The sequence below is a fragment of the Pogona vitticeps genome, chromosome 5 (assembly GCF_051106095.1).
Source record: "Pogona vitticeps strain Pit_001003342236 chromosome 5, PviZW2.1, whole genome shotgun sequence".
Classification (NCBI taxonomy): domain Eukaryota; kingdom Metazoa; phylum Chordata; class Lepidosauria; order Squamata; family Agamidae; genus Pogona; species Pogona vitticeps.
In genome coordinates this window covers 158,367,792-158,385,946 of record NC_135787.1, presented here as the reverse complement: position 1 = coordinate 158,385,946, position 18,155 = coordinate 158,367,792, and the positions used below count along the sequence as shown (strand labels likewise).

Below are 18,155 nucleotides of genomic sequence, written 5' to 3'. Positions count from 1 at the left end.
TGCTTTTTCTCCCTGTGCCCAGGTGGTATCCCAAACCCCACAGAGGTAGCACAGGACTGGGACTTCTTCACCATGCCACCAGCCCTCTTATATTGGTCATCTGCACAAGCAGGGTGTGGAACACTCCTCAGAGATTTTCAGCACCTCTTGGCATAAGCCTAAAAGGTTTGCCCCTTTTCCCAGACACACAAAATTGAAGGTTGACCTCTGTGTTGGAAATGGGTACTATCAAAACCAAATAACCATTAGAAATAGAACAGCAACATGTGATGGCGAACAATGACAGCTGCTGCCTCCCAGTGCAATAGATGACCTGTCCATTAGAGGTGTCTATTTAGAGGAGATTTGTAAGATTTATGTCCTTTTCCCAAACAAGTTTTAGCCATTTATAAAAATGAACAAACAAAAAGGCTTACGATAGTTGTTGTAGGTTTTTCAGGTTGTTTGACCATGTTCTGAAGGTTTTTCTTCCTAACATTTTGCCAGTCTCTGTGGCCGGCATTCTGACTCCTGTCCTCTGAAGATGCCGGCCACAGAGATTGGCAAAACATTAGGAAGAAAAAACTTCAGTACATGGCCAAACAGCCCAAAAAACCTACAACAACCACCAGATCCTGGCCGTGAAAGCTTTTGAGAATACAAAAAGGTTTATCAGAAATAGTTATAATAGCTGGAGATGGGTAGGTGAGAAATTATTTGTGGAGGGGCCACATAATTATATGCACAATGTTGTGTTGAGTAACTAGCTGAAACCAGATAAGAGCCTAGAGATATTATGCAGCAGTACAACTCGGGAAGCATTTAAATATTAGCAAAAGACTAATAATGAATCCTTTTATTTTGGGTGCTATTGAGGGTTGCCTCTTTAATTTTATTTTATTTTCATGTTTTCCATTTACTGGTCCTATCCCCTTCCATGTTTTCTGCAACTCAAAAAGCTCTAAAGAACTCTTAAAGGCTACAGTATTTGAAAAAACAGAGGCAGAGCGACAGAGACTAGAGCAAATTCAAAAGCAGACAGCAATACATAAGAAAGAAAAATCACCATCAGGCACTCGTTTATATTACTACATTCACACAGCTTTGTGGCACACTGGCCCAGCCATGAAGTCCACCTCCTGGCCCACGCAGGCAAAAAAGGGAAAGAATCCAAGATGGAAGGAAGCAAACAGGTAGTTAGGCAACAATACAAAATGTGAGGCACCAGGAGCTCGGCACACAAGTTACCTCATAAATGGCTGAAGCAAAAAGAGCACTCATGAAATTCTAATTAACTACTGATGGCCTACAATGCTATCAAATGAAAAATGTCATAGGCAATCTGGCAGACTAAGGGCCCCAAAAAGTTGCATGAAAGAGGGAACTGGAAAGAATCACAAAATGTTGCCTTAAGAACATATATACTATATCTAGCACTTCCTTCTTTAGATATTCTTGCCCAGCAGCTCTATGACTTGAGCCTTAACTTAAAGGTTTCAGTGGGGCACACATTAAACTGAGTAATGATTCTGGATTCCGTCATAACAACAAACAACAGTTAAATGAATAAAGGATTTATAAATCAGCTTCTAAGTGAGGTTTGTGGCAAAAAAAACAAACAAACCCTGAAGCACAACAAAGCAAAAAAAACAGAGTGTGTTGCTTATATATTTCCCATAGTGCTTAAAACACTCTCTAGGCAGTTTACAATTTAATTATGCAGGCTATAAATTGCCTGCCCACCCCCAGATACTCAATTTACCAACCTTGGAAGGATGGAGGGCTGAGTGAACCTGGAGCCTGCCACATGCGATTGAACCCAGGTCGTGAGCAGAGTTTTGGCTGCAGTACTACTGTTTAATCACTGCACCATGAAATTCCTATGGTTTGTTTCCTGGCATGAGCTCTGATATTGAGAGAAACTACAGTTAGACTAAACAATTCTTTGCTGAGCAAACCAGCATGTTCACATTGCATGTTAATGAGGATCTTTTTTGCAACTGTAATGAGGTGTGTGCTCTTTTGTGGTTTTGTTTGGGAGGGTGAGGAGGCAGGTGTGTGTAACCTACAGGTTTGCAGATTTAGATTAGTGGCCTACAATTCCCAGAATTATTGGAGTTTTCCAGGAATTAAAGCCCAAAATCATTAAATAACACGTCCCTAATTGTGACAATAATCTGTTATGTACGTATTGCACAGAGTGTTACTCAGTGACTTAGGCTGGCTGTAGAGCTAAAGGTTGAGAGTTTAATTTCTCACTGTGCGTCCTTGACAGGGGCTGGACTCAGTGATCTATAGAGTTACTTCCAGCTCCACTGTTCTAAAATAACAACAACCGCCATCAGAATGTGTTGGGTAGTAATCGGAGCAATGTCTCTTTTAGGGGTAGGACTGGGTTAGCAGTTTCCATCCCTTTTCTAACTAATGCCAGTTACTTGTGATTGTTTTCTTCATATGGAATGCCTGTCTTTCAGCATTTCTGTCTTAATGCATTTCTCCCTCTTGCTCCCTTATGCTTCCTTCCTAAAGCATATCATAATCTAGATTTATTTGGATGAAGCCATTAAGAATGCTTTAAAGCCTGTGATTGCACTATATGACTGATTGGAATAAATATTACACAGTACTATGATAAATATTTATGTCTAAAACCAAGTTCTGTTTGTAATGGTTGTTTACAGACTGCTGTAAAATTGGTGCAATAAAGCAACATTCCACTAGGTGGATCTGGCATTCTTCTAACAAGTATCAGACATTTTAGATCTCACACTGACATTTATTTTGCCTTTGTGTAGCTATGTGTGGATAGGGTGTACATTATAATCTATAATATACGATGCCCCAGCATACAATTTATATCACATGTATACCACTACACTGCTGAAACAAAATTTTGAAGAAGAGGATGATAAACATTCTGTTGAAGTGCAGATAATTTCTTGTACTCGTATACTTATTTTACAGGTGGCAGTATAATCCTTAGACTACTGTCAACTTTAAAAAAATTATTTTGCTTTGGAACTGTTGGAAATTTAAATTCTCTTGCAATATATTAGATTGCAACAGTTACTCTTTTAAAAAAGAGAACATATTCATTTGTGCTTGTTTTGACATATAGTATATTCTGGGGAATGAATTTTGTTAAAATATGAACAAGAAGAGTAAATGTTTAGGGAAGTTAAGGAATATTTTGGGAGCACTGATAAGAGATGGTTTAAAGAAACTGATTTTGACAGACTTGTCCAGGCATTTTCACGCCCGTGTAATTAGGCATTGGTATCAAAGGTGATATCCAGTTCTCAATTTCCACTGTCAAAACAATAGAATACAATACTATTGGTGGAAGAGGGTAATCCCTCAATTTCCTTACTGTAGGTTCGCATATACCTCAAAAATTCGCTTCAGAGCCTTTTTTTTTTTTTTTTTTTTTTTAAGACTCTCCAAGCATTGCAGGGAGAGGGAGAATGTTCCATTCTCCTGATTCAGTAATGACACTGCAAGGGTAGTGCTAGGTTCAAGTTGGCAAAATATTTCTAGTGAAAATAAATCAATTTGTGGGTTTGTTTTAGATTTTTGTTCATGTATTCAGAGTACAACACCTGCTTCCCAAACTTTAAATGCTAATCTTTACCATCACCCCTTGTTAGAAAATGTGTTTCAATGATATTTGTTTGCTCTAGGTCTAGATATTATCTGCTCCATTTTAACTTCTGTTTCAGTCCCGTGACTGAGAAAGGACCACACTATTTAACAATGGGGAGCTTTGGCGAACTCTATAAACATAAATAAAGCCTGATCACAGTTATTGAGGCAAAGATTTACATAAAGAACCAATGAGAAGTTAGCAAGATTTTTTGGAAATTTTTACTGACAATGCCGCCTTCTTGCTCTTACCCAATTCTGCAGTTTCTGAGCATACTTGGAAGTAGTTTATAATTGAGTGACTAGATCTATTTGAAACCTTCGACTTTGGTTTCATGTTTGCTTCCACATGCTACAGCTATTGCATCAGGTGGTTGCAAACTTGTAAAGGATGTGTGGGAAGAATACTTTCATATTTGTTTCATTTTGAGTTACTTTGGGGGTACCTCTTTCATGTCCTTTCATTTTTGTGCTTTTCATGTACCAGTCCTTTCATGAAAGGGAAAACTTCTTTTGGGTCATTTGTTTCAGGTTTCCCTGTTCATATTTTTGACATTCCAAAGGAACCCTTAAAAACTACTCCAGAAAAGTTGAGGCAAGAGAACAGAGAATCAATCTACTAAAAAAAAAATAGTCAACAGAATGTACGAAAGAAAAGCTATCATCATACATATGTAGGTGTTAGTTTATATTATCATCAGTAAGATTTCAGTGCCATTCACTCAGTACAATCCTCAATGTTTGGGCAGCACAATAGAAGAAAGGTAAGGAAGCAGCCATTGGTAGCCTGGTACACGGAGACAGAACAACCAAGAAGGAAGAGCAATAGAGAAATTCCCCAAACTGTACACAGTCAACAACCATCATCCACACAGGTCAGTCACACTATCACTGTCAGAAAAACAACCTCCTGGGCCCATACCCAGAAGCACCCAATACTTCTCCCCAAACTCATGAAAATATATACAGGTAACAGAATACTTTTAAATACACAGTGAATTAACCACATATCAATTTTTTAAAAAATAGTCATAAACATAAGGAAAAAATAGCAAAAAATCCTCTTTCAAAACCTAAAAAAGACCACATCAAGCAACCAAATAAGGGCAAAAAATACAGTCTAAGTCCCCCCCCCCACCAACACTGCAACACTATGGGGAGATTCTAATTCCCGCTACTGTTCGATGCCTTCTTTCTTTTGAGTCCATTGGGCAGCCATGGGTAGGTTAGGCAGGCAACAGCAAAAATAATATAAAACAATGGGGAATTTTTTATTTTTTTAAAAAAAGGCAAAAAGGCAAAAAAGAAAAGGAACTAAGATGGAGGCACACAGGCAGTTAATGCAATCCAAAATGGAGCTCAGCACACAGTACATCCACTCACAAGGATCAATAGAAGAAAAAGAGCACTCTTCATTAGTTTTCAAGCCAATGGTACATATTCAGATTCCTTCTGATTGGATGCTGATTGCCTTCACTGCGGTTATTGGATGAAAAAGCCTCAGCAGATTCGACAGACAAATGGGTGAAAGAAAGTTTACATGAAAGAGGAAGCATGAAGAAACAACAAACTTTTGTGTACCCCTTTTATAAATATGAATCATTTTTTCTTTCAGATGAAACACATGTAAATAGAGCCTTTTCCTGAGGTTACTGAACTGAAACTATTACAGTGGTACCTCGCTTAATGACAATAATCCGTTCCAGGAAAATCGCAGTTAAGTGAAAACGTCGTAAAGCAAAATTAAAAAACCCATTGAAACCCATTGAAAACCATTCAATGCATTCCAGTGGGCTAAAAACTCACCGTCCAGCAAAGATCCTCCATATGGCAGCCATTTTCAGTGCCTGTATAGTGAGGAATCCGTCCCTAAGCACAGCGGGGAGCCATTTTAAACACCTGGTGGCCATTTTGAAAACCTAACGATCAGCTATTTTTGATTGTCGTAAAGTGAAAATCAGTTCCCAAAGCAGGGAACCAATCATCGCTAAGCGAAATTCCCCCATTTAGACCATAAATCGGAAAAACATCGTCGTAAAGCGGATTCATCATAATGCGGGACAATCGTTAAGCGGGGCACGACTGTATGTTTACATACTATAACATAATACACTTATCCTTTGAATTGCATAAGGTGTTGTTAAAGGAAGAAATGTAGTAACGTAACGTAATCTACTGTATGTACTAGTGAGTAGTATATTATAATATGCAGTTTAAATCCAAAAATTAATATTCATGAAACCAGATTGAGAATTATTCTCCTCCAATACTGACCACAATTTGGGTTGTAGTGGTAGAAAGAAATGTTTTAGATGGTTGTTCGGGCTCTTTGGCCGTGTTCTGAAGGTTGTTCTTCCTGACGTTTCGCCAGTCTCTGTGGCCGGCATCTTCAGAGGACAGCAACCTGTGCTCTCTGGCCGCCGAAGAATGGATGCTTTTGAATTGAGCACAGGTTGCTGTCCTCTGAAGATGCCGGCCATAGAGACTGGCAAAACGTCAGGAAGAACAACCTTCAGAACATGGCCAAAGAGTCCGAAAAACCCAGAACAGCCATTAGATCCCGGCCGTGAAAGCCTTCGCGAATAAAATGCTTTAGAATTTTAAATAAATCAGAAGAATGATTTGAGAAGAAGGAAATGCATCTCAAATTTTATCTGCTGTTGTTGCTGTTTAGTCATTTAGTCATGTCCGACTCTTCGTGACCCCATGGACCAGAGCACACCAGGCCCTCCTGTCTTCCACTGCCTCCCGGAGTTGGGTCAAATTCATGTTCGTATCTTTGATGACACTGTCCAACCATCTCATTCTCTGTTGTCCCCTTCTCCTCTTGCCCTCACACTTTCCAAATATCAGGGTCTTTTCCAGGGAGTCTTCTCTTCTCATGAGATGGCCAAAGTACTGGAGCCTCAGCTTCAGGATCTGTCCTTCCAGTGAGCACTCAGGGTTGATTTCCTATAGAATGGATATGTTTGTTCTCCTTGCGGTCCAGGGGACTCTCAAGAGCCTCCTCCAGCACCACAATTCAAAGGCATCAGTTCTTCGGCGGTCAGCTTTCTTTATGGTTCAGCTCTCGCTTCCATACATCACTATTGGAAAAACCATAGCTTTGACTATGCGGACCTTTGTTGGCAAGGTGATGTCTCTGCTTTTTAAGATGCTTTATCTCCTGTTACTATCTCAAAGTATCACATTTTCTCCAAAAATACTACTTGAGGAGAATAAATTAGTTATACTTTAAAAATATACTTCACCTAAGAATTAATATGTTCTTACTACTAGTAACATGCATTACTCAGTCCTTTCCTGCTTCTCACAGATATTTTAATAGCTATCTTTCCATATCAAAAGTATCATAACAGTATGAATTGAGATATTATCCAATAGAGATCTGACTGTAGAGAGGATCAGATAATCGATAATAGCCATAAAGCTTGGGAGCTCTTTTCAGCGAGGTTCAGAGAGTAGTCACCAATGTCTGGGGCATCCAGAATCTAGTTTGATGTGGAGGTCAAATTTCAAAAGTCTTCTGCAGATTTTCCCTTCATGCCACTGAAAAAGCAATATAACTCTTTTTCTGGCAACCCCCTTTGGTGGGGTGGAAGGGAGGGAAAAACTGGTCAAGGGAGAAAAAAAATGTGTTTTTACCTTTTTTTGCCTTTTTTTTTTTCTTTTTGGCCATGCTCGTGAGCCCAGCCCACTGCTAGCACAAGTTCTTTTAATATGTGGATTGTAGAGGTTAGTGTAACAGAAATGTCAGAGATACAGCACTTTGCCTTAAGCACTGCTATTATCTACATTCCATTCTGACTGAACTTACTCCAGGCATAATATGTAAATGTTCTCCACATTTAAGAACACATAACATTAAATGCTTTGCAAAATACATGGTAGCTTGTTTATAATCTTTCCTGGAGTGTATGGATTGTAGAGGACAATGAGTGGTGCATAACAACAATAGATCTGATAGAATTAATAGACTTTCAAATCAAGTTGATATAATCAAACTGGTAATTTGTATTCTATACAAAATTGTTAATTGACTTACCCAAATATTCAGCTTCCAAGTAAAATGTTTTAGACAAATTTTGCCAGACATATTGGACAACTAAGGTTTCTCCCTTTAGAGCATACTGTGCATCTGCAGAACTTGGGCCCTGCATGATGGGCACAATCCAGCATAGAGCTGCATGTGTTCAAGCTAATTTGTTTCAGTTAGTGCTGGAATGCAAGTAAAAATATTTGATTTTCATCTATAAATGACATATTGCTGATTGAAGCTGCTTATTCATGTGGAAGTTCGCTAAGATATACACTCCCAAAGACATAATCTGAAAAGCAGGTGAATGAGACCAATAAAAATTATGTGCCATCAAGTCAATTCTGACTTATAGCAACCCATTCAAAGGCTATTTAGTCAATGAGTACTCAGAAGTGGTCTGCCATTCCCTTTTGGTGGTATTTTGGAGGCACAGTGAAAACTGAACTCCCAACCAGCTACCTAATTCACTGAGCTATTGAGCCTCATACTATTAAATTTGTACCACATTGTATTTTTATGAGGGAATATCATTTTGGGTTTATCAGCAATATGTATGAGAAGCTTTGAAGGCAGCAGTTGTACATGCACTTCAATATTGTTAAGAATGTTGATATTATATTTGCGAAGGCTTTCACGGCCAGGATCTAATGGTTGTTCTGGGTTTTTCGGGCTCTTTGGTTGTGTTCTGAAGGTTGTTCTTCCTAACTTTTTGCCAGTCTCTGTGGCCGGCATCTTCAGAGGACAGCACTCTGTGCTCTGGTGAGTGCTGTCCTCTGAAGATGCCGGCCACAGAGACTGGCAAAACGTTAGGAAGAACAACCTTCAGAACACGGCCAAAGAGCCCGAAAAACCCACAACAACCTATGTTGATATTATTTGTACTGACTGAATTTTCTCATAGTGTTTATGAGATAGTTCTCACTGAAGTATCAGTTTCTGAGAATTTGGATTTGCTGACATCAGAACAACAGAACCATTGGGGCGGGGAGGAATCTTGCATTTATCACGTCTTCATAATAACCAACTAAGAATTTATGCTTGTGCTTCAAAAGGATATCAGCTATGAATGTCACATGAAATCTCTGTGAAATGACACTAACAGTGATTGGATTTGTCTAGTCTGGACAGGGAAGATCCTTTGGGAATGTATATTAAAGGTTATTGATGGGTATTTCACCATAAAAATAGAATTATACAGACATATACCTGAATATGTTCTACTGAAATGTTCCACGTGGAAGTGTAATGCATGATTGTCTCCTTGTTAATTCAGAAAATTCCATTTGTATACAATTTCAACTTCAAATTTTCATCTGGAAGTTAAATACTTTGATCCTACCTGGCACTAAACTCCTCCACAAATGGGATTAAGCACACCTAAGCCTATAATTATGACTTGGGGATATGTTTCAGGGATGGAATACAACTTTCTCCCCTACAGTTATATCTTATGAAAAATAAAGCAGAGCTGTATCACTCCACACTCCACCCCTTATGTTTTATGAAGGCTTGTTCTTCTGCCTTTTTTTCAGGCAGATGGACAACCATATCTAACATAGTGCCCCGGCAGGAAATGCTCTAAAAATTCCTGGAAGCAGTATCATCTCTTGGATCTTAACAGAATGGGAACCCTCTGACACATAGGACTTAATGAACCATCACCTCTGCTGCACTTTCTCTAACGAATAGAAGATTTATACAGTCCTCCATTTGCATTTTGGGTAAGCTGCTTTATCATAGATTTATTCACAAATATTTTTGGCTTACCTGATGCCCTCTGGAACTACATGAAATACTGCTCCAGATAAGCATCACTGTATATCAATACTTTGAAACAAAATTAATCCTCACTCTTCCTCAGAAAGATTAACGAAACTTCACATCATCTTTTTTCCAGTCAGATTTAGATATGATAACTCATGAAACTGGGGAAGCTCTACCACTGTAAACTGCAGATATAAAATGCATTTGTATAAGCATTCTTTGAAGTTATCTTGCAAATCCATTTGATGTGTTAAAAAGTTGACTTTATTATTCATAAAAGCAGCAACTGAGAATATTATTTCTTGTAGTAAAAATTAGCTGTCCCCCATATATTCTTAAACTGCATGCAAATGAAAAATATACACATATACACACACCTGGGCTATTGTTGAATATACTTATTTAGCTTTTTTACTAACAAGCCATAAGTCAAGGGGCAATAGGTTGCAAGTGACACCACTGAAAGATTCTCAGCAAAAGTACATGTTATGTTGATTACATTTAAAGTAGCTTGTTCAGGAATGATGGTCCCTTTTTTTAACAGCAGCTACTGTGGAGAGGAAATATGTGTCTTGACTCCATGTTAGAGTCAATTAAGGGTCAATAAACCATTAAAGAGACAGTGCATTTACCTGTCAAAAATAATCCTACAAGTGGCTAGTTCACCCCGCAGGTACTAATTTCTCTAATTTCTTTGAAAATCAGCACCCAGATAATTTTCAGTGTGTAAATAGAACAAGGGCAAGAATTTAATCTGGTGGTCTCATTCGAGACAATTTATCTCATCCATTGTCCCATTCATCATCTCAGAAGTGGGGTGTAGCGTTCCCCTTTATTATGTCAATGGTTCATGTTTGTTATGTTAATTGTTCGTGCATATTAATGTTGCTGAGAGGCAGAGCCGAGAGAGATGTAATAAGAGGCAGAGCCTGAGAGTCAAGAGAGTCAGAAAGTTTGGGTGGAGTGTGAGAGAGAAGTAGTTAGAGTGTGGAGTTTGGGGAATTCTGAGGTGTGATTAGAGTTAGGGGTGTATTATCAAATAGAAGGTTGTTGTTAATAATAAATTTACTTAAAGAAGATATTCATGAATCAATATCAGTTTCTGTAATCAATAAACAAAAGTCCTATTTAAAAGACTTTGAGTGTGGACCTGAATCTTTATCTTCCAGGAGTAATGACGATTTAGTGATCACCTGGAGGCAGCAGTGTAAAAAAGAGGATTGTTTGCCTTTGTGAGCTCTGAGTCTTGACAGTCAAGCAAGGGGGCACGAGGGGTGAACGCTACATGGGGCCATTAAATGGCAGAAATATGTTATCAGTGCAACTGTCTTCTCAGAACTGTAAGAATCACTAGCTGCAAAGACAAATAGCAGAAAGCAAATTTTCGTTAGGAAAAGAGTGTGCTCCACAATGCAGTCTCAATCCAAATCATGGGCCCCACAGCCCTCTTTTTAAAAAAAGGACTGGTTGCCAGAATCAAATCCGATACTACTGGCATAAACAAACTGGCTCCTGGCTAAGGTCCTGCCAGCAGGAACATTTCCTGAGTGGGGTTCTACCCATGGGATGTTTCCACTGGGAGAAGAGCAAGAAGGCAATGTTTGCAGGATCTCTCTTCCTTCTAAAGTCCTTTACAGCCCTGAAAATCTCCCCCAAAGGTTTGACGCTATAATTTGAGATAATGTGAGGGTGACGTAGAGAGCTGTAGAGCAGAGGTAAAATAAGTAGAAATTACCTGAAGCCTCACACACACACCATTAAATTTGTCTAGCAAAACCCTTTGTTGGATTGGAATTCATATTAGGGGCTGTAGTTACAGTTAGAAAATATGTTTGAGAAAGTCAGGCCAGGGAAGGGTAGGGTTCCTGTTGAATTTATAATAATAAAAATGTCTCTGTGTGTTGCATGTGTGTTTGTGTGGGCACATGTATGTTCCTACCACAGCCCTACAACCTGAAATCCGGCATAAATAGTAAGGAGATTGTAAAGATCCACACTGCAGAATTATTTTGTTTTCAAGAGTTTAGATAATCTGTAATCTGAAGCATCATTTTCAGCCAGTGACAAAATCTCCTAATCTTTCTCACCTGGTAGAGAAGAAGATGCAATTAGACATGGCCATGCAATTAGATTCTCTAGGGGGCTTCTAAGCACCACCCCCCGTGACTGTCCTCTTCCCACTCTTCAAACAGTTGAAAGAAACAGAGAGTGAGGGTGCCGTTACATGTTGAAATACTCCTGGGTTTGTGCCAGGTTTATCGCACTTCAAATTGATTTTAAAATATCTGTTTATATGATGTATAGCTTAATTTTCCTTTTTGTTTACTGGGAACCATGTTTTTTTTTTGTTTAGAAAATGAGGAATTTTAAACATTCTTAAGGGGTGTGTGTTTATTTAACTCAATTGTGGATGCAATTTATTTTGAGTTGTTTTGACATCTGTGCTGTCCTGTGCCAGAGTAAATTGTATCTGTGGGGTTTGTCAAGTAATGGATACCAGGATCATGGGTTTGGGGCTGCAGGGAAACCTTGCAGTTGGATTTGTTATATTCTTTTTCTATCTGTAATGTTGAAATAGCACTAACCAGTCTGAAAGAAATAAAAACAAAATTAAAAGTATCACTGCAAAATAACAAAATAAACTTCTTTGCAGATAACACATTATTAATAATTAAAAACTCAAAAGACACAATGCAGAAACTAGATTAGATTTACATTTTTTTTTAGAAATAACTGGTTTGAAAGTGCATTGGGAGAATCTGAATATATTTTATTAAATTATTCAGAAAGAGATGAGAAGGAATTGAAAAAATAATTTAAAAGAAAAATTGAAAGTATAATTACATATTTAGGAATTTATATCACATGGGATTTACAAGAAATAAACTAAATATGGATAAATTGAAGAAAGAAATTAATGAACAGATAAATCAGTATCAGAAATTAAATTTGTCATGGTTTGGTAGAATAGCATTATGTAAAATGAAGATTAGTCCTAAACTTAATTTTGTATTCTGGATGCTCCCAATAAAGACTGGAGAAACATATTTAAAAGATTGGCAGAAGCTGATAAATAACTACTGTAATGGAAACAAACAAATAAGGATCAATAAGAAACTATGGCCACAAAAAGAAGAATCAAATTCTTTTTGTGGAAACTATTCCACAAAAAGAAGGAGGGCTTGGTCTACCTAATATTAAATTATATTATATCACAAACCAGCTTAGATACATTCTGGATATTATTGCACATAATAGAAATTTAATATGTAGGGAAATGGAACTGTCAGAATAATCTAATAGAATGGAGGGCTTCTTTTTAAACCAAAAATGGTAGAAGAAATAAAGAGAACAACTAACCCCTTTCTGATTAATGTTGGAAAGAGTATAGATATATATTGAGTCCACCTACTTCACCTTTACAACCAGTAGTGGAAGCTCAAAATTTCCCAAAACGCTTAAAATAAACTTAAAGAAGTACTAAGAAAGAAAGGGTTAAATACAATATGGAGTTGAATGAAAAAGATGAAAGATAAAAATATTATAAAGGAAATTTTGGGGGGAAAGGAGGGAATATCTTGGTTAAATATACTTCAAATGGAACGTTCGACAAGATAGTGGACTAGAAAAGTAGGAAAAATTAGAAAACTGATAAACTTTGAGGAGATTATTGAGCAATGACAAGTTCAAGAGCAAGGAAACAAAAGAAAGGGCACAGTTAGTGTAATTTATAAGATTCTAATACATGCTGGAATTGAATAAGCAATGATGAAAAACCAGTGGCAAGAGGATTTTGAGGAGGAGATTAAAGGAGAAGACTGGAATAAGATATGGTCACAGAGAATAATGAAGAATATGTCTATAAGTGTAAAAGAAAATTATTATAAGGTAGCATGGAGATGGCACTTTCCATCATAGGCATCCTTCAGTCTCGAGAGACTATGGTAACGTGCTCTATATGGAGGACTTGGAACAGCGTCTAGTGTTTTGACGCTGTACGCGAAGTTGGAGTGTCCTCTCCAGAGCACGAAGCCTGGGTAAAATAATATGGAGGATAGGCTGTTACCCAACCAGCAACCCCCCCCTTTCCATGTCACTGAAATAGTCCAATGGAAAGCCAAGAGTCAATACAACTGATTGAATATAATAAATAAAAATGTACCATCTCAATGCTGGAGATGTAAAAAGGAAAAAGAGACCTATGTGCATATGTGATGGACTTGTGAAATAAGAAAGAAAGAATGGGAAATGGTTTTCAAAGAAATTAGAGAAATTATTGGATATGATACTCAAATATCACCAATTATCGCCCTCATAAATATAATTAAGCATGAGCATCTTTAAAAAGAACAGAAAGAGCTAATTGTTATAATGGTCACAGTAGCAAGATTAATATTAGCAAAGAATTGGAAAAGTGACAAATTAATTTTGAAGATTGGTACAAAGAAATGTGGAGTTTAGCAATCAATGATAAGTTAACATGTGAAATAGAAATAAGATGGCGAATGACAAAGTTTAATGATTTTAAAGATGTATGGAATTTATATTTGAAGTATGTTTTTTGAAAGGGAAAAGTTATAAGCCAGCAGAAAAATCAATGTATTTTTTGAGTGGGATGGGGTAAGTTTTAAAAGGATGCCTTTGCTTACCTAGTCTGAGGGTGAAGGTGGCACAGGTGGGGAAGGTTAACTTGTATTGTGTAAGATCATGTACTTTATGTTAGTTACTGTTAATTTGTTACTGTTATATTCTTTAATTTTAAATAAAAAATAGCACTGCCAGCAGCAGCAAATGGCTGTGAGAGGTAGCCAGTATGAGATCAGGCCGGTGCAGGACAGAGCCTCAAATGCTATGAATCTGTGGCACACAATTATTATTATATAATTTTTACGGAGACAGGGGGTGCATTCCTGTATAGCTTTGCCGAGGTGTAAAACTCATTAAACTCAGTGGGTTTTCTTTGGAGTAGATAGCTGTAGGATTGTGATACACAACACTCAAGATTCTACATCCATTTGCAATGACTTCTTTACAGTGTTTCTAGAAAAATACTTTTAAAATTCATATGTGAGATTAAAAAATACAGAACAGTTTTGAATCATCTAGGACATTGCCTTCACATAGAGCAGTACAAGCCATATTACTTGTCTCCTTGTCTCATTTGTTCTAGTCATAGAAAGGAAAATCTGGTAAGAGCTTGGGGAAATGACTCATTTTCTTCAGGCTCTTTGTGATAATTCAGGGCTTTTATAGACAGTTCTGATGATGTCATTAAGAAGATTAGAATGGTGAATTTCCTGAATCACAGAAGAATGTTTCAATTGACTTTTACAGTTCTTAGAAAAATTATTTCAGTTATCCGCTAATTTTTATATGCCAGAAAGCGGACTTCCATGTCTCAGGGTTCAAGTTATGCTGCTTGGCTATTCCTCCTCTGAGATAATAATGAATTATTTGTTTGTTACTAATCAAAATAAATTGTGGGAATCATGTGTCCTGAAAATTAAATTTCAGTAGACAGAAATTGTTTCATATTATTATGGTAAGCAAATGGTCAGAACTGGACTTTGCCTAGGTGTCTTAAGGATCTTTGATTCCTTAAAAGTGGTAGGTTGTGTAAGAATTTAAAAATAAATTAGCTAAGCAAAAAATGTTTCATAGATCAAACCAGTGGTTCTTAACCTTTGTTACTCGGATGTTTTTGAACTGGAACTCCCAGAAACCCCAGCCAGCACAGTTGGTGGTGAAGGCTTCTGGGAGTTGCAGTACCAAACTCCTGAGTAACTCAAGGTTAAGAACCAGTGGATCAAATTATTCATGAATTTCACCTCAGGACTACTATAATGTGTGTTCCAACAGTAATGCCTTGTTGCCAGAAATGGATTTTTGCATATTCAAGAGTACGTAGAGAACACAGTGTTGTATTTTTGGGTACACACATAATTCTGTGTTGTTAACACTGAATCTAATTGTATATGTATGTACATTTTGATCATTTTGTCTTTATGACAAACTTGCGCAATAATGTCCCATGTCTTTTAAGTCTGTCTGTTTTGTCATACTTTGCTGATGTTGACCATAGGAAATAATGCCTAAGTCTGAGAGATGAGGGAGTTGTCTCTGCAGAAGGTGCAGTCTTTGATGTTGGAAGGAAAACCTCATACTCTTAATTTAAAGGAAATGTTGATCCAAAAAGACTATTGTCTCAGAAGTTGGTAGGTGCTTTCCCTGACGTTCAAAGAAAAGCCCCAGAGAGGGAAGCTGACATATATATACTGTATTGGTTCCTCTCCTCAACTGCAACTCATTTCACCAACCATGTTTCTGCATGTGTCTAGCACAAAAACTATGTGATGACTAAAGCTTGCTAAATAGAACTAATGTATTGTATTTGGGTAGACTAGCGTTTTTTCAGTCATATAGTCACCCTACGGTGAGACATGATAAATGCTAATATTTTTAATTAAAGGATTTATATATACCGTATATGTTTAATGTTTTTGTATGTATGTGTGCTGTGTTTAATATCTTGCTGATCTAAAAGGGGTGGTAGAAATTAAGTAGATAAAATAAAACAATTACATCTTCTGATTTCTTTAGATCAAGAATAAATAGTCATCCCTAAGACACAAAGGGCAAACAGCAGCTGCAGTGAAAATGTAGTAAACAATGTTTCAGCAACAGCATTGCAGGTGAACAAATGCATCAAAGATTCCTGGAAGCAAACTCAGTATTTTTAGATATTTGGATGGTTCCATTTTAGGCCATTTTGTAAATGCATTAGCCTAATGAGCTCATCCTCAGTGATTTACTTTAGCAATTTTAGAATAGCAGATTTTTGGCAGATTTGCATCACATGGGCAAATCGCATCTTGACATTTTATTTCCAAAAACTTATCAAACCACTTGCTCCATACTTGCAGATAGAAAAAACTTTACTGGAGATTGCATCACAAGTTTGAATAGTGCAACATTTCTTCTGACACCTGCAATATTCAATAGTGCTGGTATAATGGAAGTCCCTTTTGATCAGTCCACATTCCTATTCTTTTAGTAGAATTTAGAACAGAGGTGTCCAGAGATCCTCTCCCACACTCAGCTCCTCATATGTCTTCCTATTCTGAGTATACCAATGGAGATATAGCAGAAATGTTGTGAGAAAGCAGATTTCAACACATGTGGCTCCTTCAGCAAAATATATGAAAGAAAAAGAGATCCAGAGATCCTCTCCTCTATAAAACAGCACAGTATACTAAAAATATCTTCCATTTTCCTAGCCCATCCCTAGAGACTCAGAGTTCATATTTTGATCATCTCAGTTTGGCATAACCTGGCCATGCTCCACTCCTAAAGAAAAATTAGTGCTCTCATGGTCTACAGTACATTTTCCTTTTGCTTTTAACAGTTCTTTAAACAAGGGCCATTCATATACTTGAAGAAGAACCTTTGCACTGATGAAATTCTCCTATTTGGAGTGGACCACTCTAGACAGGAAGACTCCATTAGTGCTACAAGTCTTCTTCAACTATATGAAGTGTCCTTGTTCAAAGAAGTATTTCAAATGTGGTTTCTAAAAAGTATAGAAAATTATGGCAGAGTATAATTTTCACTTGCGGGGGGGGGGGGCAGAAAATTTCATGCCATACTATATTTTCTTTCTGAAATAGGTAAAGGTAAAGGTTCCCCTTGACAATTTTTGTCCAGTCGTGTTCGACTCTAGGGGGCGGTGCTCATCCCCGTTTCCAAGCCATAGAGCCAGCGTTTTGTCGGAAGACAATCTTCCGTGGTCACATGGCCAGTGCGACTTAGACACGGAACACTGTTACCTTCCCACCAAGGTGGTTGTCACGTTCCCGGGGGTTACAATAGCCAGAGTCCGATAAGCCAGTCCAGGGTCAGAGTTATCAAAAATGCAAAGCCAAGGTCCAGAAACCAACTCACAGTAATAAGTCCAGTGTCAAAGTCCAGGGTCCGATGCACAGTGTAGGTCAGGGTCAGAGTCCAAGGTCCAGAGACCGATACCAACACAGTCTAGGTTCAAAGTCCAGAATCCAGAAACAGGAACACGATACCAGGAGCGTGGATGCCAGTCAAGGTTTGACTCTTTGCTTCCACGAAGTTCTTAGCTTCACTGAAAGCTGTTTTATAATGAGACAGCTCCTTGAGCTGCTGGAAGGCTTTCCATTCTGCTAATACTCAGGACTAGGTGAGCGTAGGTCTCTATGGAAAGCCTTTGAGCGATCCTCTGCTCTTCTTGTCCTGAGTCTTTCCCGGAGCCTGCCCCGAAGCCTGTCTGCTGTGGAGGGAGAATCTGGAAGCGGTTCATGTGTTTCTAATCTCTCCACATTCTCCTCAGCCACAGTTAACCCTTCCGGGTCCAGGTCTTCAGAGGCACCCATGACAGTGGTCCCTATTTATCTACTTGCATTTGCATGCTTTCGAACCGCTAGGTTGGCGGGAGCTGGGACAAGCAACGGGTGCTCACTCCGTCACGTGGATTCAATCTTACGACTGCTTGGTCTTCTGACCCTGCAGTACAGGCTTGTGCGGTTTAGCCCGCAGCGCCACCGCATCCCTATTTCTTTCTGAAATATCATATGATAATTGCAGTGGCTATAAAAGTAACATGTCAGGATTAAGTAAATTTAGGCTAGCCTATTTGCCCACATGCTGTGGCAAGCAGAGGTAAGTGATGTCCTAAAAGAGTACAGCTTGGATGCTTCCATTGTAA

General features: G+C 38.1%; 1 protein-coding gene across 11 annotated transcripts in view; it reads left to right on the top strand.

The window, feature by feature from the left end:
- Nucleotides 1–18,155, top strand: part of ANKS1B (ankyrin repeat and sterile alpha motif domain containing 1B) — a 456,219-nt gene that overhangs the window by 269,384 nt on the left and 168,680 nt on the right. Inside the window, exon 1 of one of the 11 annotated variants that reach the window (XM_078376059.1) lies at nucleotides 9,193–9,381. The exons of the other annotated variants lie outside the window; for them this stretch is intronic. The gene's annotated coding sequence lies outside the window, so the exon portion shown is untranslated. Of the gene's footprint in view, nucleotides 1–9,192; nucleotides 9,382–18,155 lie in introns of those variants that run through there. 11 annotated transcript variants of the gene reach the window in all.